Source organism: Taudactylus pleione, unplaced genomic scaffold (genome assembly GCF_031769625.1).
Source record: "Taudactylus pleione unplaced genomic scaffold, aTauple2 ptg000690l, whole genome shotgun sequence".
Classification (NCBI taxonomy): domain Eukaryota; kingdom Metazoa; phylum Chordata; class Amphibia; order Anura; family Myobatrachidae; genus Taudactylus; species Taudactylus pleione.
Window position 1 is genome coordinate 4968693 of NW_028285092.1, and position 24011 is coordinate 4992703.

Sequence of the window (24011 nt, forward strand, 5' to 3'; positions counted from 1 at the left end):
ATCTGTGCTCGTGCAGGAAAGCAATGGTTAGCTGAAGATGGTTTTGAAGCACCTCTGGGGATCCTGCTAAGAGCAGGAGGTCATCCAGATATGGTAGCAGTCGGATACCCTGACCACACACGTGGGCCGCCATTATAGCCATAATTTTGGTAAACACCTGTGGAGCTGTGTACAGTCCAAAGGGCATAGCCTGAATTTGGAAGTGTTACTGCAGTATAGAAAATCGGAGATATCGCTGATGAGAGGGCGCTATAGGCAGATGTAGGTACGTGTCCTGAATATCCAGCGATATAATAAAGTTCTCAGGCTCCATAGTTAGGATGATGGAGCATTGGGTTTCCATCCTGAATCTTGGCACCCTTAGGAATTTGTTCATTGAATTGAGGTTGAGGATAGCCCAATGAAACCCATTTAGCTTCTGAACCAAAAAGAGTAGAATAATAACTAGTCCTTCACTGTAATAGAGGGACTGGAAAAATTACCCCTGCTTGCGCAAGGAATGTATGGCTTTCTGGTAGGGGTGAGCGGGTTCGGATTTCTGAAATCCGAACCCCCCCGATCCAAGGCAGATCCGAGTAAGGCTCGACTTTTCCTGCCTGACTCGGATCTGAAATTGAGGCAAAACGTCATCATCCCGCCTTCCGGGTCTCGCGGGTTTTGGATCCTGTATAAGGTACCCGCATCGGCGCCATTTTCTCACTCGGCTGTGGACAGTGAAGAGGGAGGGTGGGAGTTAGGGCTGGCTGGGCTGTGTAGTGTAATGTAGTGCAGAGTAGTGTTGTGCTGTGCTGTGCTGTGCTGCTGTTGTCCATAGGGGCTGTGTCCACTACTTCAAATTCCATAGGGGCTGGCTGTGTTGTGCTGTGCTGCTGTTGTTAATAGGGGCTGTGTCCACTACTTCAAAGTCCATAGGGGCTGGCTGGACTGTGCTGTGCAGTCAGTTCTCCATAGGGGCTGTGTCCACTCCAAAGTCCTGTGCAGTGTCCCAGACCTAAAGGTGTGCTGTAGTGTTGTCCAGGGGGTGCTCTGTCCATCAGGGGTGCTCCCCCCAAGTGCTAAAAAAATTATAATTTTTCTGTGTTTGTGAATTGTGTGCGCAGTAGCCGCACGTGCATCAACAAAGTAGTGCCAAGCGTGCGCCTGTGTCATAAGTAAAGGGCCGGCTGGCTTGACCGTTAAAGGGTGCTGTAACCCCCAAAGTACACTCCAAACCAAATAAAAAAATATTTTCTGTGTTTGTGAATTGTGTGCACTGTGGCTGCACGTGCATCAACAAAGGAGCAGCGCCAAGCGTGCGCCTGTGTCCCATAAGTAAAGAGCCGGCTGGCTCATTTCTTAAAGGGTGGTGTTACCCACAAAGTGCACTACTCTCCAGCAAAAATCAAAAAATATTTTCTGTGTTTGTGTGCGCTTTAGCCGCACGTATATATCAATATAACATAAAAGGAGGACCAAACTTTCTCCGATAAAAATAAAATAGGGAAAGATCAAGAACCACTTCCTCCTAGTGCTGTTGCTGCTGCTGGGAGTTGTTCATCATCCCAGAGAGGAAGTAGGAACACCACTACTTTTACAAAACAATTGACCCTCCAACAGTCCCTAGCGATGAGGATGAAGTACGACAGCAGTCATCCTGAAGCAAAATGTATAACTGAGGCCTTGACTGCTATGTTGGTGATAGACGTGCATCCGGTATCCGCCATTAGTGCAGTGGGATTTAGACAATTGATGGAGGTAGTGTGTCCCCGGTTCAAATTCCCGTCTAGATTCCACCTGCATCCTTAAAGCAGCAGTGACAAGCGTGCGTCTGTCTGTTAAAGGGTGGTGTAACCCTCAAGGTGCACTCCACGAACAATAAAAAAAATCTTATTTTTTTTTTCTGTCTTTGTGAAATGTGTGGGCTGTAGCCGCACCTGCATCCTTAAAGCAGCAGCGACAAGCGTGCGTCTGTCTGTTAAAGGGTGGTGTAACCCTCAAAGTGCGCTCCACGAACAATAAAAAAAATCTTATTTTTTTTTCTGTCTTTGTGAAATGTGTGGGCTGTAGCCGCACCTGCATCCTTAAAGCAGCAGCGACAAGCGTGCGTCTGTCTGTTAAAGGGTGGTGTAACCCTCAAAGTGCGCTCCACGAACAATAAAACAATTCCTATTTTTTTTCTGTCTTTGTGAAATGTGTGGGCTGTAGCCGCACCTGCATCCTTAAAGCAGCAGCGACAAGCGTGCGTCTGTCTGTTAAAGGGTGGTGTAACCCTCAAAGTGCTCCAAAAAATAAAAAACTATATTTTTTATGTGTTTGTGACTTGAGTGCGATGTAGCCGCACGTGCATCAACACAGTAGCAGCGCCAAGCGTGTGCCTGTGTCATAAGTCAAGGGCTGGTTTGGACATCTGGTCCGGACTGAAGGATGTGCCAACAATTTCTGACAAGTCTACTGTCACTGCATATGATGCTGTCCTCAAAGCAGCAGTAACAAGCGTGCGTCTGTCTGTTAAAGGGTGGTGTAACCCTCAAAGTGTGCTCCACAAACAATAAAAATATTCTTCTTTTTTTTTTCTGTCTTTGTGAATTGTGTGGGCTGTAGCCGCACTTGCATCCTCAAAGCAGCAGCGACAAGCATGCGTCTGTCTGTTAAAGGGTGGTGTAACCCTCAAAGTGCTCCAAAAAATAAATAACTATTTTTTTTATGTGTTTGTGACTTGTGTGCGATGTAGCCGCACGTGCATCCTTAAAGCAGCAGCGACAAGCGTGCATCTGTCTGTTAAAGGATTACATCGGTGACAGCATCCAAGTAGGCATGTCAGACAGTCCGTACCTGTACTGGCAGGAAAAAGAAGCAATTTGGAGGTCCCTGTACAAACTGGCTCTATTTAATCTGAGTTGCCCCCCCTCCAGTGTGTACTCCGAAAGAGTGTTTAGTGCAGCCGGGAACCTTGTCAGCGAAAGGCGTAGGAGGTTGCTTCCACAAAATGTGGAGAAGATGATGTTCATAAAATTAATTATCAACTCTTCCAGGGAGACCAGCCTCCAGCACGTACAGAGGGACCTGTGGTTGTGGATTCCAGCAGGGATGAATTAATACTCTGTGAGGATGTACACAACACTGAAGAGGGTGAGGAATCGGTGGATGAGGACGACATCTTGCCTCCTTAGATCCAGTTTGTGCATGGACAGATTAATTGCCAGCTTGTTTTGTGGGGGCCCAAACGAACCAATCATTTCAGCCACAGTTGTGTGGCAGACCCTGGCGCTGAAATGATTGGTTTGTTAAAGTGTGCATGTCCTGATTATACAACATAAGGGTGGGTGGGAGGGCCCAAGGACAATTCCATCTTGCACCTCTTTTTTTTCTTTGCATTATGTACAGTTTGGGGCCTAGTTTTTCAAACTGCCATCCTGTCTGCCACTGCAGTATCACGCCTAGATGGGTCATGTGTTTGTGCCGCCCACTCGTGTCGCTTAGCATAGTCATCCAGCTACCTCGGTGCAACCTTTTGGACATAAAAACACTATTGTGAGGTGTGAGGTTTTCAGAATAGACTGGAAATGAGTGGTAATTAAGGTTATTGAGGTTAATAATAGCATAGGAGCAGAAAAACCTACAAATTCTGTGATTTTAGCTGTTTTTATGCTTTTTTTCAAAAAAATACAGATCCAAAACACAAAACCCAGAACCCAAAACACGGAAGGGTGGTTTTGGCAAAACCAATCCAGATCCAAAACACGAAGAAAGATCCAGATCCAAAACCAAAACACAAAACACGAAAAGTGGCCGGTGCACACCCCTACTTTCTGGATTTGTAAGGTCTTGTTCGGGTCTGAAGGAGTGCCTGTGTAGAAAAACTGGTGAAGCTGAGAAATGAGAGGGCGTACCCATGAGAGACCACTTCTCTTACCCAAGCATGCATTGTGGTTTGACACCAGCACTGGGCAAACGGAAGAAGTCAGCCTCCCACTCTGGGATCCCCCGGAGGGAGGTACGTCCCATCAAGCTGAGGGTTTATCCTCGGTTTTGGAGCATGGTGTCTGATGTTCCAGGTCTGCTTTGTCCTGGGTTTGGTGGCCCTAGTGGAAGCTGACTGCCTAGGAAAGGACTGACCTTTAGGCTTTCCGAGGCCTAGTAGAAGTAGTTACAATCTTGTCAAGGTCTGCGCCCAACAAGATCTCCTCATTGTAGGGAAATCTTTCTAGGCCTTCCTTGGAATCCACTTCAGCCTTCCATGAGCGTAGCCACAGGGTATGGCGGGCAGACACAGCTGCAGCCGAGACTCAGGAGGTTAAGAGACTGGCGTCCAATGTCACTTTTCCAAAATAATAAGCTGCATCGAATGTGAGCAACAAAAGACATCTGATCCCTAGAAGCATCTGAGGGAAATGATTCTTCAAGTGCATCAGCCCAGCTCTCTATAGCTTTAACCACCCATGCAATAGCCATGGTTGGATGGGCAATAGTCCCTGAAAGAGAGTATATCTATTTCACGCAAACTTCTACTTTCCTATCCATAGGATCCTTCAAGGAAATAACTGTAGGAATAGGTAACATAGCACTTTTAATTAAACACGTTACATGTGAATCCACTGCAGGGGGTGTTTCCCATTTTGCACAATGACCACAGGAAAAGAGTAACATGAGGTCAGTATGAAACTTCTTAACAGGCAATTGCCATGCTGCAGCCATGAGTTCAGCTAGATGATCCAATAGAGGGAATTCTGCTAAAGCCACTTTCTGTCATTTAAACATAGGGTGCTTGGATTTAGGGGCTGGCTCATCATCTTCTATTAATAATATAGATCTGTCAGCTTGTACCAAGGCAGCTATATTAATTTCTGACCAACTCTCATCCTCCTCCAGAGGGGAGTTAGGGTTAGGGAGAGTAGCAACTACTGCCTCCTCAGATGCTTATTCAGAATCTGAGAGTTGCATAGACTGTGACGATAACACAGTACGCTTAGAGGGTTTACTGGGTAAGTGCTTCTCACCTTGCAACATGGTTTGAAAGGCATTAGATGTAGCCAATAGACTGCACAGAGTTAGAGTATGTCTACCCATGGTGGGGGCACAAGAGGTACCTGTATCACCACAACCTGTTGGGGCAATTGCAAAGGGGGAATTACAGCATGCTGTGATAACCTCATAGGCGGAACAACAGCCGGACTGCCAGGCAGTCCACAATAGTGGCCTATCAATTCCTCCTCCCTTAAGTCTGCAGCACCTAACTTGCATGATAGCAATATGGGTACAGATGCCTGTTTGTTACTCCTGCCTTTGCTAGACATAGCTGCAGAGTAATATGGCACACAAAATGGGACTGGGTATTTTGCATCCACCATGTATGTAGGATACTAGTAGTTTTGAAATATACTGGTCCTGTCTTATGCTTGGGTAAGCTGCAGAAGCACACAGCCTAAATATGGCATAGTGTAATGACCAACTGTATGAGACACAAATACTTAGTTCTATATATGTGAGGTACAGAAGGCAGCCCAAGGGGGTTCCTGTACCGTTGTTGGGGGTTTGAGGTGCATGGAGGATTATAACACCTCACACACAATCCCTAGATGGCAAGATAGCAGAATGGGTGCAGAAGTGTGTTCCTTGTCAGACATGTCTGACACATAATATGGCACTGGGTATGATGCAATCACAAGTATATAGGATCAGAGCCGGCCCTAGGCATAGGCATTATAAGCAAATGCCTAGGGTAACTGGAATGCCCAGGGGAATTCACCTACCCTCCAACATTACCCCTCCCATCAGGTACAAAACACTCTGCTCCTGCACTTCCCACATAATGTATGATTGCAGTCACCTGTGTTGAGCTAGTTAATTGATAAGACAGGTGTTACACCCAAGATGGCTGCAATAATCAATTAAGAAGAAAGTCCAAGAGTAGAGCATTCTGTACCTAATGGAATGGGTCATGTTGGAGGGTCTGCATTCAGCTCTGCAGCTGCCCCCAACTCCTCAGAGCTCAGCTGTTCCTGCTTTCCAAAAACAGCAGTCACATGAACTGCCGGCATCCTTTGCAGCCAAAGGATGTTCCGCAGGGGCTGCTGGGAAATGTAGTCCCTTCTACCTCTGTGACCACTGTTACAGTGGTGGAAGGGACTACATTTCCCAGCAGCTCCTGCGGAACATCCTGTGGCTGATGTAAAGGATACTGGGTGGCTGGTATTCGGGGGCAGGAGCCAGTGGAATGAATACTTGCCCTGGGGGATCTGATTCTTTACCTGTCCTGGTCTGTAACTGTACAGCCACTGTCACAGCTCCATGCTCTAGCAGTGCATCGGGACTAACACACTCACACTGACTCCTCCCCTGGCGGTCACATGGTTGTGACATCACCAAGGTTCTTTGCACACTGGTTCTAGGCAGCTGCTCATCTACTCTGATGGTAAGTACTAACAACTGTAACTCCCCAGCAGCGCTGCTGTTTCCCCCTGTTGATAAATTGTGTGTCTAAGCATGTGCTGAGGCTACATGTGTGCGTGTTTGTATCTATGTATGTAAGTACTGTATGTATGAATGTGAGCTGAGCCTACATATGTGTCTATGTTTTTTTTACTGAGACTGCATGGTGTATACATGTGTGCTGAGAGACTGCATGGTGTGTGCTGAGAGACTGCATGGTGTGTGCTGAGAGAGTTCATGGTGTGTCCTGAGAGAGTGCATGTTGTGTGCTGAGAGACTGCATGGTGTGTGTGTGCTGAGAGACTGCATTGTTGTATGCTAAGAGACTGCATGGTGTGTGCTGTTAGTCTGTGCCTTCTGGCTGGAGCAGCCATTCCATGTGCACAGCAAACCCAGCATGACAGATATTTGAAAGTAAAAATAATGTCCCATATACATGCATTTATAAATTTTTGGGTATATAACAAACTTTCTACTGATTGGTTTTATTATAAAGAGGAAAAGCTGTCACCATTCATATGTATTATTATCTTGATTCTTAGACTGTATAATGAGTAGGGGACTGTGGGGGCGATTCAGACCTGGATGCTAAGCTGCGCTCTCTTGCAGCCAAAAGGGGCCAGGAATGCAAATTCTGCGATCGCACTGTCTGGTGTAAGGACGCCCTCTATGTCTTAGAGAGCGACGGCAGAGTGAGCACACACCGGTACAAAGACGCCCACTTTACTTTCTTACCACACGTCATCTCCAGAAAGTATATGATTAATTAGAATCATCAAGAGCCATCGGAGCAGCACGCAGTGCTTGAGGTCGACCCTACCTCACTGCAAGCACTGCGATCACTGCAGGCTGAAATACAACCAAGTGACGTGTACAATGACGCTTCCATGCTAATTATGCACACCCATAAAATGCCGTTTTGATGCCCAGATATGCCTGGATTCCAGTAAGAGAACATTGTTTCATCTACACCAGAACACGTGGGCCGCATTCGGCTCCTATTGCATATTTTGCGGCCCACTTTAGTTATACTAGTGAAAGTGCAATGAGTTCCGGCTGCTGTACCTGCTGCCGCTGGACTGGAGGAGGTGTCCATACAGTTATATATGAGGGGGAATAACACAGCTTTGTTTTTTTCTTGCGGCAGTCTTAGATATATATATATATATATATATATCTAATATTTATATAGATGTTTACGTGTGTGATTGGTGGGGAGCACCAGCCAAAATTTTGCCTAGGGGACCAAATTGGCTAGGGCCGGCTCTGTAAAGGATACTAGTCAGAGAGCAAAATAATAGTCCTAACTGATGCTTGGATAAGCTGCAAGAGCCCACTGCCTAAATATGGCACAGTGCAGCACACAACAGTATGTGATAGACCTCACAAATATTATCTTATTATATATGTGAGGTATAGGAACCACCCTAACTAAACCTGTATTAGGGCAGATTGGAGAAAAGGTATAGATATATGCTGACAGTTAGGAAAAAAAGACACAGACTGGCAGTGCTAGTATAAGTCACACACAATGCAGAATTCACACTGCAAATTGGCACTACCATCAACTACACAGACTCAGTGTCTGGTAGGATATAGCGCTACATACACTAACACAAGGGAGAGGTATGTAGGGGGACCGGACCTCGTGCTGTCCTGATAGAGCTGTGACCGCACCACTGAAGAAAATGGCCATCAGAGATGTCAGAGAGGGCATGGCCGATGATAAGAACAGCTCAGGGAAGCCAGACCTCAGAGGAAAGGCACCCTAAGCTGAGGGGAGGAGCCACTCTATTGGGGAAGTTGTCTCCCCTGGCTGGTTGTTAACCCCCAGGATGCTGGTTCCCACACCAAATGTCCCTGGTGGTCTGGTGGATCGTGGTGGCTAGGGCCTATGTCAGTGACCTCCGGTCTGTCCCCAGAGACCAGAGGTATAGACTGCCTAACCTTACCTGTTCCCTTATGTCCGGCTGCAGTTTGGCATCGCGGCTCCAGAGGGGTGAAGGAGCAGCAGTGCAGACTATCCCATAGAAAGTCTGCTGCTGTGTGCTCTAGTAGAAGTAAAACTAATTAAATAAATCATAAAAATAACAAGCTGCGTAATGGTGATCCGACTCCGGTCGGGCACAAATGAAACTGAGGTGCCTCTGGCTCGGGGGTGGCGTATAGGGAGAGTGGACCAGCTGTAACCTGGGAGCTGAAAGCTTTTAACTGCATGGTGCATGGATTCTAGATCCATCACCCACATCCCAAGGTCTCCCTGTGGGGCCTATGGACCCTGAAGAAGAAACCAAATTAAAAAAAAGGTACATCAGTAGCTGCCTCCCATGCTTATGGCTACTAACAGACATCTACAATGTCCTACTTGCCACTTTTCTAGAGTTCAGTTTGATTTCCTCACTCTTCACATCACAGCTGGTAAAATATGCTAATGCCATCCAATGCATAGCTGAGCATAGGGACGCTCACTGCTGCCTTCTCATATCCATCCAAAGACATACAACAGCATAAACATCGTTAACGTCGATGCACATCGGGCAGTCAAGTGAAGTCTGACCAGCAGCAATCACTGCAGCTCTCCTGACATGCAGAGACCACTCATGCTGCGAAGGAGAACGAAATAGCTAATTTATGCATGCCCATGAAACAGCGTTTAAATGCTCCAACACGCCTGCGTTTTTCTTAGCACCCCCTTTACCATCCCCAAACACTGACTACATGTTACATTGTGAGTGGTCCCTCTGTACGAGCATAATCGTAATACAATTGCTGCACATGTGGCTTTCACATATGCGCAATGGCAAACAATCACTTGATCTGTGTAAATATCGGCTTTGCTAAAATATCTAAATCAGGCCCATAGGTTGCACACTGCCGTGATTTCACGTAATTGAATTGCACAGACATCATGAGCACGCTACATGAAAATATCTCTCAAAGTGCGCATTAATGTAATATAGTACTGCACACTAAAAAACTTGCAGGGGAGGGCCTGGCTGGATGCACATAAGGGGGAGGCTGGCTGATTGCTCAAAAGGAGGGTCCTGGCTGGATATGCATAAGGGGGAGGCCTGGCTAGACGCAGCTAAAGGGGGACCTGGCTGGACACACTTAAGGGGGGAGGCTGGCTGGATGCACATAAGAGGGCAGGCTTGATATTTTTTGGACAATTTTTTTTCTTGTAGGAATAAGGTAGTGGGGGAAAGGGGGGCCCTGCCGATTTTGTTAGTCCCGGGCCCCACAATTTCTGATGGCAGCCCTGCTTCTCTAGTCCTCCTCTCTGAACAGGCTGCCTGCTCCACCTCAGTGTGGATGCCCCAGGGTTCCCTCTCTCCCTACCTGAGAGCCCGAGTCTCCACCCCCTCCTACCATCTATCTGTCACTGCCTGCCGGTCCCTCTTCTGTTATATGGAATCTCCTCCTGTGACTGTCCCCCTGACTGCTCTGTCCCCTCACCACGAGTCTCTGGCCCCTCCTACTCTATTGTATTGAATACGCTCACCCCTTGTTCTTAGCCAAAATGCCACCCCTCACACAGAGTCCTAGCATCCTCAACTACTCTGTATGACTTTTCTATTCACCCTGGTTAAGACCCTGCCCCTCATCTGAGATGCCACCCACCAATATACCCTGTCTGACTTTCCTCATCTACTCCCTCTTGTCCCTTGCCAAGACCCAGCCCCCTTGCACGAGTCTCCACCCCTTTTCCAGTCTATGCTGTTGATAAATTATTTTCCTGTATCCTGTAGATCTGCAGGGACCAGACTGTCTTTCCTTCTGGAAGGAAAATGATAAAGGAGGGGTGAAAATGTTTAAATATTGTCTAAGGAGGAATGGTATACTTATGCAATGAGATTGAGTGGTTTTGTTCTTTACTTAGGGAGGAGGGGTTAATAATGTCCGTGCTGGGGACGATTTATTAATGTGTGTGCGTGGGTATTATTATTGTATTTGTGTGTGAAAGGGGTATATTCATGTTATCTGTTGTATCTGGGTCAATTATGGTCTCTGCATTATCTGGTGGTCACTGTGGCACTCTGCGCATTATTTGGCAGCCACTGTTATGATCTGCATTATCTGACGGTCATTGCTTCACTCTCTGGCAGTCACTGCAATGTTTCCTGCATTATCTGGTGTTCAATGCGATGCTCTCTGCTTTATCTGGTGGTAATTGCTATGTTCCCTGCATTATCTAGTGGTCACTGCCACACTTATCCAATGATAACTGTGATGCTCTCTGCATTATCTGGTGGTCACAGCGATGATCTCTGCATTATTTGGCAGTCAGTGTTATGCTCTATACATTATCTAACTGCCATTGCTACACTCCCTGCATTATCTAGCGGTCACTGCAATGTTCCCTGCATTATATGGTGGCAGGGGCAGATTGGGCCACCTGGAAATTGGGGTACTTCCCACTGGGCCAGTTAGCAGCCCCTTTAGGGCTTTCACTGCTGTGGCCGTGCATGTGAAAAGCGGCGGTGGAGAAAGCCGGAGATGTCAGGCGGCTGGGCCGTGCAGAAAAATCTCAGTCTCTCATAGCTGCCAGTAACACTGCCTTGCAGTTACCTCTCCCCACCACCAGGTGTCTCACTCCAGTGTAGCCTCCTCATACAGCACAGCTTGAGCGTCGTCACTGGCTGAACTGCTCTTCGTTTGGAACGTTGCGGCGGAGACACCGTGGAGTGTCTCATTGGTGGTTCCTGAAACTTCAAAAGGAAGCAGGCACCACTCCTCTTTCACCAAGGCCATGATGTGACTGTGGGAGCAGTGAGACCAGCATTGGAAAAAGGCTGGTATGTGACCCTTCGGGGGGGGGGGGGCTGAACACAGCTGCCGGCACACACTGCTATGTGACATTGTTATTATATAGAGGAGGGGGAACAGTACAGTGACATATAAGGGGAAATAACACAGCTGCCAGCACACTGATATGTGGCATTATATAGGGGAGGGGGAACAGTACAGTGACATATGAGGGGGAATAGCACAGCTCCCAGCAAACTACTGTGGCATTGTTATTATATAGGGGAGGAGGAATAGTACAGTGACATATGAGGGGGAATAACATAGCTCCCAGCAAACTACTATGTGACATTGTTATTATATAGGGGAGGGGGAACAGTACAGTGACATATGAGAGTGAATAACATAGCTCCCAGCACACTGATATGTGGTGGTATTATTATATATGGGAGAGGGAACAGTACACTGACATATGAGGGGGAATAACACAGCTCCCAGCACACACTACTATGTGACATTGTTATTATATAGGGGAGGGGGAACAGTACAGTGACATATGAGAGGGAATAACACAGCTCCCAGCACACTGATATGTGGTGGTATTATAATATAGATATATGCAGGGGAATAATACAGCACCTAGCAAACAATGTGGTATTGTTATTCTATAGGGGAGAGAGGACAGTACAGTATGAGGGGGAATAACACAGCTCCCAGCAAACTGCTATGTGACATTGTTATTGTATTGTGGAGAGGGAACATTATAGTGACATATGAGGGGAAATAACACAGCTGCCAGCACACTGATATGTGGTATTATATAGGGGAGAGGGGACCTAACAATTATATATGATGAGAGATAACACAGCCCCCAGAACACACTGATATGTGGTATTATTATTATATGGGGAAGGGGACTGTACAGTGATATATGTGGAGGAATAATACAGCTCCTAGCAATCTATGTGGTATTGTTATTCTATAAGGGAGAGATGACAGTACAGTGATATATGAGGGGGAGTAACACAGCTCCCAGCACACTGATATGTGGTAGTGTTATTATATAGAGAGAAGATAGTACAGTGATATATGAGGAGGATTAACAAAACTCCCAGCACACACTTATATGTGGTATTATTATTATATCGAGGTGAAGGCTCTATACAGTGATATAAGGGGGAATAAAACAACCCCAGCAGACACTGATATGTGGAATTATTATTAATATATAGAGGAGATGGGATTGTACATTGATAAATGTTGAAGAAAAAAAACAGCTTTCATCTCTCTCTATCTTTCTATCTTTCTTGTTTGTTTCTCTGACATTTCTTGCTATCTCTCCTCCACTTGCCACTTATATACCATCAGATCCTTTTAGATATGTCATCAGATCCTGCCCCCTTCACAGACTCCACATCCTCCCATTTACGACTGCTGCAGAAATTTCCCGGGCTGGTTTTCCATCCCAATCCGCCCCTGTATGGTGGTCACTGGGATGTACCATGTATTATCTAATGGTCACTGCAATGCTCTCTGCATTATCTGGTGGCCATTGCGAAGATCTCTATATTATCTGGAGGTCACTACAACACTCTCTGCATTATCTAGCAGTCACCTTTACTTTAAAATTAACTCCACCCAAGCTAACCAGTCCTACAATCTGCTTTCGTACTAAGGGCCTGATTAAGCATGGATCGCAGTTGCTAAGATGCATACAATCGGCTGATGTTAGCAGTCTGCGCATGCATCCACGTCATAGTGCGTGAGCCGCTCACTGCAATCGGGTCTGCAAGCACAGGTAGTATGCAGTCCCCTCACAGAGTGATTGACAGGAAGTGACATTTGTGGGTGGTGACGGGGGTTGGTCGACGGAACATGGGTATGTCATTTGAACACCGTTACAGGGGTGTGCACAAATTAGCCACAGCAATGCCACTTTGCCAGCCTATTACATGCCCAAAATATTGTTGGACGAGGTGAAATACAAATGGGTCATATGTAAGTGACCCACCTGTTGGTTGGAAGTGTCAAATTTGTGGCCCACGGCTATTTAACCATTGCAGCACTAAAGCTTCTTATTCAAATCAATACAATTCGCTCCTTTGCCCTATTTGTCAGTTGATTTCATGACCAAAACCTTGTTTGGCCAGGCAATATAGAAGTGGGTCATATGTAATTTACCCCCTCTGTTGGTTGGAAGTGTTAAATTTGTGACCCAAGGCTATTAAACCCTAGAAACACTACAGCTACTTATTCAAATCAATACAATTTGCACCTTTACCCATTTTGCCAACCTACAGTATTTCATGCCCAAATCCTTGTTGTGCCAGGCAAAATACAAGTGGGTCATATCTAAGTGACCCCTTCTGTCGGCAGTCGGCATCTTGGGTGTCGGTATATTAACCTTATATATACCACTGTGCAATTACACTTGTGAAACAATAAAATTACCAATTGTCATTATATTCCAAAAAAATAGCTGTCCCTATGACCTGTTGTCTATGATTGCTGCCAATCAATGTAATGTATTGGATGATGGACCACTTTGATTCAAATTTGAGCATCTGCTTTCCTAAGATCAGAATAGCAAGTTCTCTGTTTCAGAAATTGAAGAAAGGTACCACAAACATTAATTGCTGTCATCTAGTGGCAGCAGAACAGAATGCACATGGGGACAGCACCCGCATGCTGTTTTAGTAGGGTGCTGCAAAGGAGGGCAGTGTGCATCCTGCCCTCTTGAAATCGGGCAAGGTGCAGCGCCGTCTAAAACAGCCTAGCAGGAACGCTTCGAATTCATACCATCCTCAAAAGGCCACAAAATAGTAATTATTCCATTTTATTGCTTCTTAATATCAGCCTATATAATGATATGCCACCAACTAATTGCCACTGTATAACTCCATAAAGCCCCAAAATGTTGCATTATGACAAAGCAGAGCAGGGTTCCCAGGCCTTGTGCAATGAGAATAGCACAAGACGGTATTGTTTAACCAATACCATCTGTAGTCTGGTCGGGTGGTCTATATGATGATATTGAAATGCAAACTATAATGTCCCAAAGATTTTAACCCCATCTATAGCCAATAATAAGAGGAATGTTATTGTAAAATGGTCATTGCTTGTCAACTGTCTTCATAACCCAATGTTTTCTAACTGAAGGTACAACCAATGTCTGATATGGGAATAGTACAATGAATATATATTGTTAGCTTTCTGGTGCAGAGTCCTTTCCCCTCCTAATTCCCAACTGTATGGTGCTGCACAAAATTGCGGTGCCCTATTAGTAAGTGATGATAAAATCAAAGTCTCTTAATCCTTAATGACATCACATGGCTTCTCACTATCACCATATAGCCTCTTAATGATATCATATACTGTAGCCTATTGTGGAAAACGGAGGAGGTCTAAGCAGTGCCATGTGGTCACATACACACCCTAAACTATCAGCCCTGATATTTCCCCTAATATGTAAAAGTAGATAAATTACATTATTTTGTGAGGAAAATAGAAATGCAATTTTAAGACTTACGATTTAGGGATATCTGACGCATATAATGCTGTACTGCCAGTTGCAGACTGTCTGTCTTATCTCTTCAAATAAAGACAGCCTCCAGTGCCAGCTCTCTCATTTTCTCCTAGTCCACAATTCTCCTTCTGGTTGTTCTAGATGGAAGCAAAAGAAATCCATGAATATACTTGTTCACCCCTAAATTATCATAGCATTGTCTCTCTAAGGGGCTATTTATCAAATAATATAAATACTGCCCTAAATATTAGTATACTCGGCTTGTTTTTTGCGGTCCCATTTTTCTCAAAAGCAGCACACAGGTATCTTTGGGGGCTACTTTTTTGATGAATTTACCAAGACTCGGTAGTTAATACCATCTCCACATGGTGTCAGTTGTTGAAGCCTAAGGGCAACATTCCACAAAATGTACCAGGAAAGGGTACGTAGGATCTCTTCCTGGCACTCTCCACTTACGCAGCAATATGCATGACAATAAGAAATTATAATTATCGGGTTTAGCCCTTCTAGTCACGCCATGCCGTAGAGCGATTCAGTAGCACTGAGTATATTTTTACCTTCAAATGCATATTATTCGCACAACAAAGTGAATATATAGCACAAGCAGCTTCTGCTGATTAAAATGATATGCAGCACACCTATATTCTGTGTGTGAATGTGGGTGTATCTGCATGCAAAATGCTACATTACAGTGTCAGCGGCTGTAACACTGTAACGTAGTGTTTAGCATGCAGATACACCCACATTCACACACAGAATATAGGTGTGCTGCATAACATTTTAATCAGCAGAAGCTGCTTGTGCTATCTATTCACATCACTGTGCGAATAAGACGCATTTGAAGGTAAAAATATGCACAAACAGACCGAGTCACGTGGAGCTCCAGCGTTATATGTGGCGCGACTTGTAGCGCACGGAGGATGTATGTGGACACATCTGTAGATATTTGTTGTTTTTGCCTCTATACCTTTGCTATTAATTCCAAGTTCACTAGAGACTTTCTGCAGTGTTTAAGACAATACAGCATAGACGTGTGTTAGTATTTCATGCTAAGGCAGTGGTTCCCAAACTGTGTTCCATGGCAGCCTGGGGTACCACAGCACACTTCCAGGGGTGCCGCGGCTGGGAAGTAAGGAGACTCATCACCAGAGTCTCTTGCAGTTGTGGGGGTAGAAACAAGATGCGGTTGATCACCAAAGAAATTGACAGCTTGGTGATCGTTGAATGGTGCCTGCATGTGGGGGAGAGATGTGGGAAGAGCAGAAGCTGCGCCTGGTGACTGAAAGTGGAGATGGGCTCTGGCACTGGTGGATTGCCCCACCCACCGCTCATCTTACCCAAACGCAGAGTGTGTCACTATGTCCATCCCCCAAGATTCAATGTGTGTCACCATGTCAACCCCCCAGACCCCAGTGTGTGCGTCAGCATGTCCCCACCAAGCGGCAGTGTTTATGTACCATGCCCCCCTCCCCCTATCCCCAGTGTTTGTTTATCCTGTATGTCACCCCCAGTATGTATATTACCATGCCAATCCAGTCCCCAATATATGTATCCATGTCGCCTTAGGCCCATGTGTGCCTGGGCTTTCTTTTTCCTCCTTTGCCCATTACTCCTCCTTTTATATTGTCCCCCAACTACTTTTACTCTCACCCCCCACATTTCCCATGCCCTTCACAAACCACTGTTCCTATTGTCCTGAAACTTCTTCTGCAACTCCTTTTCTTCCACGTATGCCCTTTTATCTTTGTCCTCTTCTTCTGCTGAAGGCGATGGAGTCTTGCTGGCAGCCGATCAGAAGCAACACAGAGAAACCTGAGGATGGCAGGTATCTACAATCTTCTTGCGTGTTAACTTCCACTGAGTGACAGCTCCAATGGTTTTGATTTAGGGCCCTATGTATCAAGACTTTTTTTTCATAATATTATGTAGAAAAAGCAGTTTTTGCATCTTTTGTGAATTGTTGCTATGTGCACACATAAATCTCCTTCAGAAGGCTAATTAGCTCTGCAGATCGCAGTCCCCATTATTAATGGGGACTACAATCTGACCCCTGTGTACCAAACTCCGAAAAGCATAGCTTTCAGAATTTGGCCCTGCTGGCATCTATAGGTGCCTCTGAAAAAGTCTGAGACAATAAGGGTGCCATGAACCAAGACAGTTTGGGAACCACTGTGCTAAGACTGCTCATTCTGCCTCTATACCTGTGCTATTAATTGCAAGTTCACCAGAGACTTTCTTCAGTGATAAAAGAAGTGCAGTATAGAAACTTGTTTTCTACTTAACAGTGAAGTCTTCTCATTCTGCCTTTTAATCTGGGATTTATTTCAGGCTCACAAAGTGTCTTTTTTTCGCAAGTATAGAATCCAGAACTGCTTAGTCCATTCTCTTACAATGCAAGGCTCTGCTTACTCTACATATATGTTTGTGTATAAAAGTGCATGCTCACCAGTGACGTGTCACCAAGTGTTAGATTCCATACCACTTAGACTTTGCTCTCTTACTGCATGCATGGCTTTGCTTATTCTGCATCTGTAGCAGTTATTGCAATTGCATTTCCAATTTCTAATCTGGTGTTTTTACATGTGTCTTCTTGCCAGCTGAGGTCATAGGTAAATTGCAGGGGTGTCAGTAATTTCTTGGGGTTCATTGCTCCTTAATACCTGAGACATGCTTACTATATAACTTGTTAATTAAGTATATTGCTGTAACCTGTCAATTATTTCTCTCTCCAAAATAAAGTGTTATACCTTATAAATGTGTCTGGAAAAAAATGGGAGCACTATCCAGCCAGTCTTACCCCTCTGATCTCCTCGAACCTTATCCATAGTAACAACTGGTCATTACACATACTGCTGAGTTTACATAAACTGCCCATCGCCTGATGAGTGTTGTCTCCTAACAGTGCAAGGTAAACCATCAGCCATAATCATAATGAAATAATGACACAGAGACTTGTATAAGGGGAAAGGAAGGTCAGCTATATATTTTTAAACTAATTAAACTATTTAAAGTATAACTGATCTAACTAATAGAAGAAGAAATAAAGACAGACAAAGTATGGTGGCGCAGAAAGAATCTTCTAAATGTGAGGTGAGCAGCCAGCCCATTACCACACCCAAGCTATCTACCTCCCACCCCAATGACACGACGTGAGGCCCACCTGGTAAGGTGGTTGCCGCTGACCCCAGTAGGGTAAAATCAGCCTAAGCCATGCATTGGAAGGGATAGCACCTCAAGCTCCAAAGACAGATGGTGACTGCTACCATTCTTTCCTGCCATCAGCGGTTCCCAGCTAAGAACCGCACCGCCACCATACCCTAATCTACAACACCTTGACTTCTTCCAACTAACTCCTCAATAACTCCATTCCAATGCACCATCCATCCTTTTAAAGAGGAACATCCATGTACCTAATCAAAGAATGTAAAAGGACCACTGCTCCAAAACCCTAGACACTGCATCTCACAACCAGGTTTATTCATTTTTTGACCACCTCCAGGGCCCCAGGAGACAAAACCAGCTCTCCAGACCTGCTGTGGAATATCAAACCACAAAACTAAACAATAGGGGGCACATGGCAATGATTGTCTACAAATGAGCTGAAATGGAACACCCCAAAACCCCTAAAACATCTAACCCTTTCCAAAACTGGAATAAATCCTGTATATTAAATAAATACACAACAAAAACACAAATAGGAAAGAATAGAGTAGCAAAAACAGAAGCCTAATACAGGGAGAGAGAGGGGGCGGGGAGGGGGGATCCTAACTTGGCCTGAGGCAATGTCCACCAGCTGGCATGCAGCCTAAGTTATAAACTAGTGGCAAAACAAAATTCCTCATTACTCGTCATATTCCCCAAATATGACGAGTAGCTAGTCCTCAAGTTAGGATGTAAAGCAAAATTTTACAAAAATCTAAGGTACGTTTATAAGCACTAGACTTCCCTCAGCTCATGGCCTTACTCTGATCAACAGAAAAAACCCGACGCAACAGTCAATGCAGCTGCACCAATCTGGACTCTAAAAACAAAAAAACTGCCAAAAAAACTTATAATAACCACGCATGAAGATGCAAATAGATTGGGCGCTGACCAACAGGAGGAGTGATGACCAACTTGGCCCACCCCTTCAAAGCTCTCTTAACCAAGAAACACTTTGAAAGGTCCTCCAGGCCCAAGACACAGAAAAAATTCGGACAGGCCTGCTAACATCATTACCACTATAGCACTGGACCTGTCCCAATGCAAACAAGCTCTACACAAAAGCAAGAATAAGCTTTCTACTGGTCTTACCTTGGTTCCCTCCATGGGCTAAAAATGAACACAATGCCAACCAAGCAACCTGATAAATGGCAAGGTATCGGGAGCTAAGGACTGATATGCTAGCCCCTCCATGATGGCTTGATAATATGCTGTACAGCAGAAGGGCAAAAATCACTGATCTGACTAGGCTAGCAGGGACAAATCACAAAAACGCAACTAATCAAAATGCGACAAGGCATACACAAGCATGTTCTAACACCAGTGGCATGCCTGGCCCGAAATAGAATGTTAGAACAATGTTCAGCTTCATCCAGGTCCTCCAATACGGAAGAACTATAGCTGCTAGGCTTATGCATTTACCGTTGATTTGACCAAGTACGCCACCCAATCTGCATAAAGCGCAAAAGATGACTCATCAGAGTTGACCATCGGTTCGCCATGTCCAGAAACTGCAGTCATATCTCCATTTCCAGTGGGAGCACCATTCTCTGGAGCCACAGCCTCTGAAAGAGAAACAGAAACCAAAAGAACAACAGGACCAGCCATTGTAGACCTTGCACTATCCTAACGAAGGAGTGTAAGAATATTGCCTGCATTTGTAGCAGTATTAGGGCTCCCTTCTAGAACCATCACAACCGCGCCAGCTGGAGGACCCCTGGAGCTCCCAAAACCAACACCAAAATCTGAAAAAAATTGCACAGTCAAAGTGGTCCAACTGAGCCCCCAGCTGCTGTGAATCAATAGTTTGTGCAGATGCCCCACCACAGGTGCCAGTTGCAGTACAGTTGCTAAAGGTGCCAAAGCAGTAGCCATGCACACATAAATGCAAATGGAGAGGGGGGAGAGCCTGCAGTTACTGCTACTGCCAATGGGGCCAAAGTGTATTATACGGTTTGGTGTGAGCAGGGCATTTTTTCGAGAAAAGTAGGTTCAGGAACTGTAAGTGGCACCACTGGGGGAGGAGCTACAGAAAATTAATTATAAACACACACATAGCCCTGTGTGTTACCATTATCCGTGTTTACTCAGTATTACTATACAGAGCGGTGTGCTCACCATCAGTGTTCACCTCAGTGTTATAACTATAAACTGCATACTGAGTATTATTATACAGAGTGTGGTGTATAGAGAGTATTGTGTTCATCATCAGTGTTATAACTATAAACTGTGCATCCTGAGTATTATTATACAGAGTGTGGTGTATAGAGAGTGGTGTGTTCATCATCAGTGTTATAACTATAAACTGTGCATAATCAGTATAACTATAGAGAGTGGTTTGTTTATCATCAGTGTTATCACTATACACTGTGCATACTCAGTACTATTATACAGAGCAGTGTGTTCATCAGTGTTATAACTATACACTGTGTATATGTCACGATCCGGTGCAAGTGTTCCTCTGTGGAGGACGGTGAGCCGGGGGGTTCGGGTGACTAGGGGAGTGACTGGACTAAGTCTCCTAGTTGCAGCCAAACCCAGGTTTGGCGAGACTTGCCCAGAGGCGCGGAGTCTAACTCATTTGGTGGTTTTCTCCAGTGACCCCTCCAGTTGGGATTTGGTTTTCGCTGCACCAAGTGAGCAGATAGCGGCCCTCTGGACAGGTACCTGGGAATGGCAGAAGACTGAGACTATAATGAAAGCTACAACACTGGAGGTGAATGGAATGAATGAACTCTGGAGATGGATCTGAATGCAAGGGAAGAATCCGGATGCTAGAACACAGGGATGGACTGGAAACAGTTAAATATCTAGGTGCTGATTAGTGCAGAAAAACACAGAGTAGCAAGGACAAAGGCTAATACTGGGAAAGCTAGAAATGCTGGTACTGATTGTGCTGGCTACACAGGCAAACAGAGCAGACTGGACACATGCATATATAATTACATAAGCAGGTGCAGATATACACAGAGCTGTAGACTGGCTGGGAATGCTTAAAGAGGCAGCTGGGAGCTAATTAGTACTAGCAGGTAATCTGACACCTCCGTAGCACATATACAAAGACACACAGACATAGAAAAACATGGTTACTAGGAGAGAACTAACTCAGAATGAGAATAGCAAAGAAGCTAATGCTGGAGACTTTAGAGAACTGAGAGCAGGCTGAAGCAACTCTTTAAAGAAAATAGCACAGAGCATCACTGGTATAAGAGGCACTGGAACAACGAAGTTGAACAGCAACTTCCTGTTCCTGAAGTCAGACTAAAATACCCCATGGTAGCTGATCATTGGATCAGAGGATCAGCTGAGCAACCACAGGACTATCACTGGGAGAGACTAGTCAGATGATATGAGCCAACATGGCTGCACCCATGTCCGGCACCCTGGAAACGAGGATGCAGGCATTGAACCTAACCCCAAGGAAACCAGCACAGAGGTGAGTAGCGGCCGATCCCAGGCCGCATCCTGACAGTATACTCAGTATAATTATACAGAACAGTGTGTTCATATTCAGTGTAATAACTATATACTGTCTATACTCAGCACTATTATACAGAGCAGTGAATCTTACCTTAGTGTTGTAACTATACACTGTTCATACTCAGCACTACAATACAGAGCAGTAAACCATGTATTCTCAGTACCATCATACAGATCAGTGGGCCTGATTCAGATCCGGTCGCTCTTACATCAGGGCCGGGTTTTTTTTTTTTTTTTTTTCTAGAATGGCCTCCAGGCCGCTCGCATAGCTGTGGGAGAACACACACAGCTACAGCGAGCGGCATGACCATCGCGACCATCGGGCTTGTGACGAGACCCTTGAGGTAGGGTCTCGTGGCCACAAGCCCCAGAGAGATTTCGGCTCTAACAGAGCTGGAATCTCTCCACTGACATCACTTGTGATGTCAGTGGAGCTGCCCCCAAACAACAGGCGTTCTTATGGGAACACCTCCATTTGGGCAGCCACCCCCCCGGCCCGCCCACCAAAGGGGGCGAGCTGTCACTCAACATCGACAGCTCACCCCCTTTGTTGCGAGATCTGGAGCGACGGAGTGACCATCGCTAGCCGGGTCTCACGCATGCGCACAACAGAGCCGGCTCCGTTGTGCGCATGCGCTGTGGGCCACCATAGACCCGGTTGCGAGCGCTCAGTGCTTGCGACCGGGTCTGAATCAGGCCCAGTGTGTACACCTCAGTGTTACAACTATGCACTGTGTCTAGTCAGTACTACTATGCAGAGCAGTGTGTTCTTCATCAGTGTTATAACTATACACTGTGTATATTCAGTATTATTATACAGAGCAGTGTGTTCATCACTAGTGTAATAACTATACACTGTCTATACGCAGCACTATTATACAGAGCAGTGTATCTTACCTCAGTGTTGTAACTATACACTGCATACTCAGCATTATAATACAGAGCACTAAACTGTATACTCAGTACCATCATACAGAGCAGTGTGTACACCTCAGTGTTACAACTATACACTCTGTATACTCAATTATCTTGTACAGAGTGCTCACCGCAGTGTTATCACTATACCGATAGCTATATAAATATATATAAAAAACTGTATGTGATAAGTTCTATAAGATCCCATTTAATAGACATTTTACCACATAATTCGAGATTCTGCTGTGGGTCCTGTAATGTATGTATTTCTTATAGCAATCAAGCCAGAAAAATTTAAGAAATCACTTCTGCCACAAAACAAACATTTAAAATTCAAGATTTTACTACGTGCAACAGTACCAATTGTATTTCTTTAATCAAATGTGTTTGTGGCCTCCAATATATTGGAAAAACCACAAGGAGACTCTGAGACAGATGGGCAGAACACCTGTGGAATATTAAAAAAGGTGTTTCCAACCATTCCCTCTCAAGCCATGTTGCAGAAAAACAGAATTGCTCAATCAAAAATATTAAAAGCATTATAGGGATTAAAAGGATTGAAGGCAATTGGCGTACAAAAGCTACTGATACATTTTTAGTGAAGACGACAATTCACATATAAAGATGTGTAACATCGCACAGATTCTTTTCGACAAACCGCCCTATAAATATATACTCAATATTAATGGTCCAGATTTGTATATAAAGGGTGGTGTGTTACCTACTACCATTATTTATATATACAACACAAAAAGGAAAAAGGGGTAGTATATCGGTGCACTGGTCGATAGGTTACATAGTTAAAACATAACTTTTATTAGATATATACTATAAGGTGTATCCCCTCTAGAGAAAAAAAAGGGCGAAGTATTAAAAATATAGATTAAAGAAAGAAATCAAGATTAAAATTAAACTGAAGGTCTTCTCTGCTCATAGGGTTATATAGTAATTGCCTTCTTATAAAGAGATCAACTATTCTATCAGTGATCGAATATGATTTAGATTATACGTCTATATTGATCCATATATGGATCTCCTCTATGGACTACCACAGTATATGAACTGTGTAAATGATATTGAGTTGGTCAATGAGTATTGGGAGGTTATAACCAATGATTGACAATTTTATTGAACAGATATCATATTATAAGGACATTATTGATGAATAAAAGTTCAGGTAATCTGATTGTTCTTAAACTGCCTTTATCCCCAGGCATATATTCATCAACCCAGATAGTATCCTTTTTTATCTATTTACTTAGTTCGGTGATATAATGTCCTCACCAGATGTCCCATGTGCATACAAGAATAAATCCACAATGTTGATGAATCGCAATAACAATATTTTAGCTGACTCCAAATATTCTTAAACTACTTCACTATTAAATGTTCAAATTCAACATAGTTCAGCTAAAATGGTGGTGACATATTCGTGTTTAGTTTGAATCCAAATATTTGCAGATAAAGCTGCTTCTATAATATCAGCAGCTTTATATCATTTGCAAATTATATTGCTGAATTCAAAACATCGATGTTGTATCGATTGTATCCCCATTTCAATCATCACTGCGCTAGTATTTTACATTTCCTTTATATATCGGCAGATGTCCTTTAAGCACATGTGACAATTTTGATCTAATCTATATAGGGTTATCCCTAAGGTTTAGATATCTGGATAGTATCAGCATCTATACATCGATTAATCACTGCAGAGTGTATTACTGCTGTCAAAAAA

General features: G+C 44.5%; 1 protein-coding gene and 1 long non-coding RNA gene across 3 annotated transcripts in view; one reads left to right on the plus strand and one right to left on the minus strand.

Moving 5' to 3' along the window:
* The window catches only part of LOC148477773 (uncharacterized), a 37100-nt gene extending 17658 nt beyond the window's left edge, over positions 1 to 19442 (minus strand). The window contains exons 1-2 of the long non-coding RNA XR_015872475.1: positions 19304 to 19442; positions 14684 to 14817 (exon numbers count right to left, since the gene is read on the minus strand). This is a non-coding gene — a long non-coding RNA (uncharacterized LOC148477773). The remainder of the gene's footprint in view (positions 1 to 14683; positions 14818 to 19303) is intronic.
* Positions 19443 to 21200: 1758 nt separating this feature from the next.
* The window catches only part of LOC148477774 (uncharacterized), an 87000-nt gene continuing 84189 nt past the window's right edge, over positions 21201 to 24011 (plus strand). Inside the window, exon 1 of one of the 2 annotated variants that reach the window (XR_015872476.1) lies at positions 21201 to 21317. The gene's annotated coding sequence lies outside the window, so the exon portion shown is untranslated. The remainder of the gene's footprint in view (positions 21318 to 24011) is intronic. The other variant, XM_088456251.1, reaches the window with a different exon arrangement.